Consider the following 6,807-nt stretch of genomic DNA (forward strand, 5'->3'; position numbering starts at 1 on the left):
ATCAAGAAGCAGCCACCATTTTGGCCATGAGGCAGGTATGGCAAAATGGCAGCCGCTTCCAGAAGTCCACCACGTGGCCCTGGGATGAATCCTGGGCACAATGAAAATAACCACTGCTTCCAGGACCCAGTCATGCGGCCCAGGGATGCATGTCCTGCCCTCCTTCTCCAACATGAGCTTCAGAAATTTCAAAAGGTAAGGCGGAGGAGGCTGTGAGGCCTGATGGGGTGGAATTCAGGCCTAAGGACTGCAGGGATCTAGTGGGAGTGGAGAAAAGCCTGAGGGGTCCCTGTTGGAAAAGGTTGGGATAGGGGAGGCCTTCGAAAGGCAAGCCTAGGCCTGGGCTATGCCCTCAACCCTGGGTTCTGCTTACCAGCTCACACATTTCTTTTAATTGCTTAACGGAGAGTAGGGAGTCGGGGTAGACTTGCTTAACAATTGTTGCAATATGCAGCTGTAGTTGCCAGGCCTCATTGCAGTTATATCTCAAGGACTACTTGTACGTTGGCTCAGGAATTTTGCGCTCAAAATCTAGAGGACACCAAGGTAGAAATCTGAAACTCCAGATGTTGGATTTCCACAATCAATGTACAAAAAACACCACACAAATGTCTTTTTGCGAAACTCCACAGCTTCTACAGAAGGAAATATCCAGTAACTACTGCTAATAATCAAAAACAGGTAGCTAGCCTTTATCAATCAATCAATAAATTTTCCATTTTTCTCTCTCCACGTACAAGTCTAACCCAGTGACATCTTTCACTAGAAACAATCACGCCAAATTTCAAACAGTCAATTTCTCATTGGGAGATCAGAAATGGGAGATCAGAAATGAAATTCAACGTTTTTCTAAACTCATCTGATTTTTGCCTCGTGGATTTCCTTATGTGCAATAAGGGATGAATTACGCCTGAAATAATGTCTACAGACCGGACATCAGAAAGGTTTCTCCCTGCGTAAACCTAAATGACTTAAAAAGACTAGACCTAGTACTGAAATCTTTCCCACAATCCTTTCGTACGGTTTCTCTCCTGTATATGTCCTCCGGTGTTTCACAAGGACAGAACAGCACTAAACTTTTACCAACAATATGGACACTTGCCCTGTATGTATGCCCTGGTATCTCACCAGACTGCAAACTAAATGAACTTTTTCTCGACTCTGGACACTTATGGATTCTCTCTTCTGTGAGTCCTCTGGTGTCTCACCAGGTCATAATTCCAACTGAAATTTTCCCCACAATCAGGACATTCAAAAGGCTTTTCTCCTGTCCTGTGAGTCCTCTTTGTGTCACCAGGTCATAATTCCAACTGAAACTATTTCCACAGTCAGAACATTCAAAAGGCTTTTCTCCTGTATGAGTCCTCTGGTGTATCACCAGGTGGGAATTTGCAATGAAACTTTCCCCACAAACTGGACACTCATATGGTTTCTCCCTGGTGCGAGTTCTCTGATGTATCACCACGTTGCCATGTTTGCTAAAGCATTTACCACATTGGGAACACTTATAGGGCATCTGTCCTGTGTAGGTCTTTCTGTGAATCTCAAGGGAGCTATTCTGACCAAAGTTTTTGTCACATTCATAGTATTATATGCTCCTGGTCACAGAGTGTCCTTCACATTGCATGTGATCTACTAAAAAAAAATTGTAAACTGTCTTTTCCAATTGTGTTGGCGAAATAAGCAATTGTGGAATTTTTAGTATCTTCCAATCCCAGCACAATCAGAATAATCTATCTGCATAGCTAAAATGTCATTTCACTGCTTCAAATAATGTCCCTCTCTTTATTTGAACAATACATTTTTGAAAATAATTAAGGAGCCCTAGGAGAGAAGAGAAAGAACAGAAAATGTCTCCCATGTTTATAGAAATGCTGACACTTTCTTTTTTTCTTCTTATCTGCAAATAGCTTTAGAATCCCGGTTAAACAGATATGTGTAATCCAAAGAGTTCAAAAAAATTTTTTTTCTAAAGTTTATAATTCTCTTTGTCTGCAGCCCAGATTTTTGTCACAGATTTTTTTTTGTCACAGCTGTTCTTTGTTATTAAAGCTTTGAAGATCACAAACACAGATTAGCTTTTGCCAGGTTTTGGCAAGTTCTCTATGGAGATCATAACTGTCATAATCTTCAACCATCACAAGGTGTCAGCATCTATTCAGTTTTCAATAAAAACAATGGTTTTTAAAATGAGTCTTAACCACTCAACAATTTTAAACTTGTCCAAAATTAAATTTTAGCTTTCAAGTTTACACATTTATTTCACTATCATATTTTCATCCTCTATGGAAATTTTAATTAGCTGCTTCCGATAGTATAAAGATGGGGCGGAAGTCCCACTCCTTCACTTTTGGAGGTACCGGTATTTTGCTTCCTGGGGATCTTTTCCAGGAAATTAAGTGTGGAATGGAAAAGGGAAAATCAGATTCCTTACCCAATTTCAAGCATGCTGTTTACTGTTGTGCTGGTTAGTTCTTTTGGACTTCAGTTGCAAGTAGCTTGGGCCGATAGGTGAAATACAGCCTTTCTCCTGTTGGGTTAGGTTTTCCCCAAGATGACCGCCCACCCTCATTCCAGAGTCACCAAGGCATCCTTTTCAGCTTGGACCCACTAGGGTCTTCAGGAAGGATGAAAAATAGCCGTGGGTGTGCAGCAGTCCGCAAGCCTAATAAAATGTCATACTTCCATCGAACTTAAGACTCGGGCAGATAGAAACACAACAAATAAATTAAGCCTAATTTCAGCTCACATCATCAGAGGCACAGAGAGGCTGGACTGATGTATGACTGAAACTGTAATTTTAAATTTATAATGAAGAGGGAAGGAAAGCTGAGGAAAATAGATTGGTCATAGAGAGGTAGAATGCACAAGAGATAGATTACAAGTTACCAATTGTACTGTGTTAGAAACCCACTGTTATGTGTGGAGTCCTCATCACTGAACAAGAATTGGGAAATGAGCTTTACATTACTTTTTATTATTAAATTCATTTATTTATTAAACTATAATAGCTGCTCATGACGCCGTTTGAAACAACTTTGAGCGACTTGCCTTGCCATAATTTTCATGGCAACATTGAAAATACCCATTTTTTCCCTTGTCAAAAGCTACTGACAATTTTAACAAAACACATTTTTAAAAATAAAACATTATCTACTGTGGGGGAGGCCTAGGGATATCTACAGCAGGCAAGCCCTGTGCTAGACCAAGAGTTTTCCCTAAACCTGAGGTAGCCAGTGTTCCGCTTAGCGACTCACACATTCAATTAATGGCTGCCTCAAGGGAGAGCAGCAGAATGCGGGGAGTTACGGAAAGCAGTACCACTTGACATCCGCTGCAACGTGCAAATGTAATTGCAAGGCCATGACATTTGTATCTTGAGGACCTCTTGTACGGTGGCTAAGGAATTCTGGGGCTCAAAATCTGGAGGAAAACAAGACAGAAGATTGAAATTTCAGATGTTGGAATTACATAATCAATATTCAAAAACACCACGCAAAAGCCTATTTCATGAATTCCAGTACTTCTGCAAAAGGAAATATCCAGAACGTTCCACTGATAATCAGAGAGGTAATTAATCATTTTCCTTTCCTCTCCACCTACAATCCTGAGAAATATTTCAATTTCTCACCTACACTTTCAATGGGACATCAAAATGAAACTCAAGCCTTCTCTAAAACTCTTCTAGTTTTCCCTCAGATTTCTTTGTGAGCAATAAGGGATGATATATAAATGAAATTACATGCACAGACTGGATATTTGAAAGGTTTCTCCCCTGTGTGAATCCTCTGGTGTCTAATGAGATGGGACTTTCTAATGAACCTTTTTCCACAATCTGCACATTCAAAGGGACATTTGAAAGGTTTCTCCCTCATATAAGTCCTCTGTTGTACTACTAGGTTCGAATTCTGACTGAAACCTTTACTACAATCAGGACATTAAAAAGGATTCTTTCCTGTCCTCTGCTGTGTTAACAGGGTAGAACTGTTACTGAAACCTTTACCACAGTCAAAGGATTTCTCTCCTGTGTGAGTCCTCTTGTGTTGCACCAGGCTGGAATTGTAATTGAAACCTTTACCACAATCAGGACATTCAAAGGGTATCTCTCCTGTGTGAGTCCTCTTGTGTTGCACCAGGTGGGCAGTCTGGCTGAAACTTTTCCCACAATCAGGACATTCAAAGGGTTTCTCTCCTGTGTGAATCCTCTGGTGTATCACAAGGTGGGCATTCTGGCTGAAACTTTTCCCACAATCAGGACATTCAAAGGGTTTCTCTCCTGTGTGAGTCCTCTGGTGTATCACCAGGTGGGAATTTCTAATGAAACCTTTACCGCAATCAGGACATTCAAAGGGTTTCTCTCCTGTGTGAGTCCTCTGGTGTGTTACCAGGTTGGAATTGTTACTGAAACTTTTCCCACAATCAGGACATTCAAAGGGTTTCTCTCCTGTGTGATTCCTGTGGTGTGTTACCAGGCTGGAATTGTTATTGAAACTTTTCCCACAATCAGGACATTCAAAAGGTTTCTCTCCTGTGTGAGTCCTCTGGTGTGTCATGAGGGTGGAATTCTGACTGAAACATTTACCACAATCAGGACATTCAAAGGGTTTCTCTCCTGTGTGAGTCCTCTGGTGTTTCACCAGACTGGAACTGTCACTGAAACCTTTACCACAATCAGGACATTCAAAGGGTTTCTCTCCTGTGTGAGTACTCTGGTGTATCACCAGGTGGGCATTCTGGCTGAAACTTTTCCCACAATCAGGACATTCAAAGGGTTTCTCTCCTGTGTGAATCCTCTGGTGTATCACAAGGTGGGCATTCTGGCTGAAACTTTTCCCACAATCAGGACATTCAAAGGGTTTCTCTCCTGTGTGAGTCCTCTGGTGTATCACCAGGTGGGAATTTCTAATGAAAGCTTTCCCACAATCAGGACATTCAAAGGGTTTCTCTCCTGTGTGAGTCCTCTGGTGTTTCACCACGCTGGAATTCTGGCTGGAACCTTTACCACAATCAGGACATTCAAAGGGTTTGTTTCCTGTGTGAGTCCTCTGGTGCGTTACCAGGCTGGAACTCTTACTGAAACTTTTCCCACAATCAGGACATTCAAAAGGTTTCTCCACTGTATGAGTCCTCTGGTGTATCACCAAGTGGGCATTCTTACTGAAACCTTTCCCACAATCAGGACATTCAAAGGATTTCTCTCTTGTGTGAGTCCTCTGGTGTGTCACCAGGGTGAAATTCTGGCTGAAACGTTTCCCACAATAAGGACATTCAAAGGGTTTCTCTCCTGTGTGAGTTCTCTGGTGTGTTACCAGCCTGAAATTGTGAATAAAACCTTTACCGCAATCAGGACATTCAAAGGGTTTCTCTCCTGTGTGAATCCTCTGGTGTCTCACAAGGTAGTAATTCTGAGTGAAACATTTACCACAATCAACACATTTAAAGGATTTCTCTGCTGTGTGAGTGCTCTCTTGCCTCATGATATTGGGAATTTCCAATCAAACTTTTCATATAATCCAGGCAGTCATACGTGGTGTCAGTCCTTTGATGTATCACCACAGTGCCACACTCACTGAAGTATTTACCACATTGGGAGATCTTTTATGGCTTCTCTCCTTTATGGGTCTTGTCATGCAAATCAGCTGTGATTTGCAAGTTGTATCTTTCCCACAGTAAGCAAATATATTGAGCTTTTCCACCAATTATATTCTGGAGGTCAAAAACGTGTGATCCCTTTTTTAGTGGATTTTTTTAATTAAAGCTCCTTTTTTTCCCTCCCTGAGCACAGCTTGCATCACTGTCTGCCCTAGGTGGCTCTCCAAGTGACTTTTTCCTATCCAGTGACTTCCAGATATTTCACTCTGTTACTGAATAAAGAATAATCTCCCTTGCCTTTTCACGTAATGTATTCTTGAGTTCCATATGCTCTACTTATTGCAGCTTGAAATCTTTCTTAGTTTTCTCTCTTGTCTATTAGCTGCTGAAGGAAATGGAAAATATTTTGATTTCTGGATTGATTTTCTTTCAACGTTGCTTCTAATTCAGAGTTTCCAGTTGCTCTTATTGCCATCCTCTTTGCCTATGGGATTTAAAGAAAAGTGTAATGTTAATTGTTTATAAAATTGTTGTAGAAAATATGAATAAGTATACATTAAAATAAAAAGTAACCATGCTACGATGTTACAATAACCTCTTACATTAATCATGATTCATTTGACACATGGAAGACTACCAAGATCCAAGTTTAAATACAGATAGCCCACAACGTACGACCACAACTGAGCCCAAAGTTTAAATTTAAAGTTTAATGGTGCATAAAATGATTGCAGATGTGAAAGAAAGCAAAATCTATAATTACAACGAAAAAGCTAAAACCTATTGTTTAAAACCCCTCCCAACTGCCAAGTCCATAGGAGCCAATTCAGAGGTGTGAAGATGTTGTGTGAGAACTCCAGGGGGAGACTGTGGATAAGATGTTCCCAGGCCTCTTTTCTTTGGTGAGGTGAAGCAGATGGCCTCAGTCGATTCCCTCCCCTTTAACAGTCCCCAGAAAGGCACACCAAAGCAAAGAGGAACACAGCAAACCAAAGCAAAGCTAAAGATATCACAGGAGAGCTGCCAAGGTCCCCCTCCCATCAGAAGGGCAGTGAGCCATCAGGGATCTACAGGGACCTGACAGAAGACTACCCAGATCCAAGTTCACATATCCATTCATTCATGAAATTCTCTTGATTTGGGCCAATCACAAATTCTTAGCACTGCAAAGGTGTATCATCAAATATACCGGGAAGTGATGAGGATAGATTATAC

General features: G+C 41.1%; 1 long non-coding RNA gene across 1 annotated transcript; it reads right to left on the reverse strand.

Moving 5' to 3' along the window:
* Positions 1-1,765: 1,765 nt before the first annotated feature.
* LOC308661811 lies at positions 1,766-2,967 on the reverse strand. Its single transcript, XR_014025025.1, has 2 exons — positions 2,435-2,967; positions 1,766-2,154 (listed from the first exon to the last, which is right to left on the reverse strand). It is a non-coding gene; the product is annotated as an uncharacterized lncRNA (long non-coding RNA).
* Positions 2,968-6,807: the final 3,840 nt, after the last annotated feature.

The sequence above is a fragment of the Vipera berus genome (genome assembly GCF_964194415.1).
Source record: "Vipera berus genome assembly, chromosome: 2".
In the NCBI taxonomy this organism is placed as follows: domain Eukaryota; kingdom Metazoa; phylum Chordata; class Lepidosauria; order Squamata; family Viperidae; genus Vipera; species Vipera berus.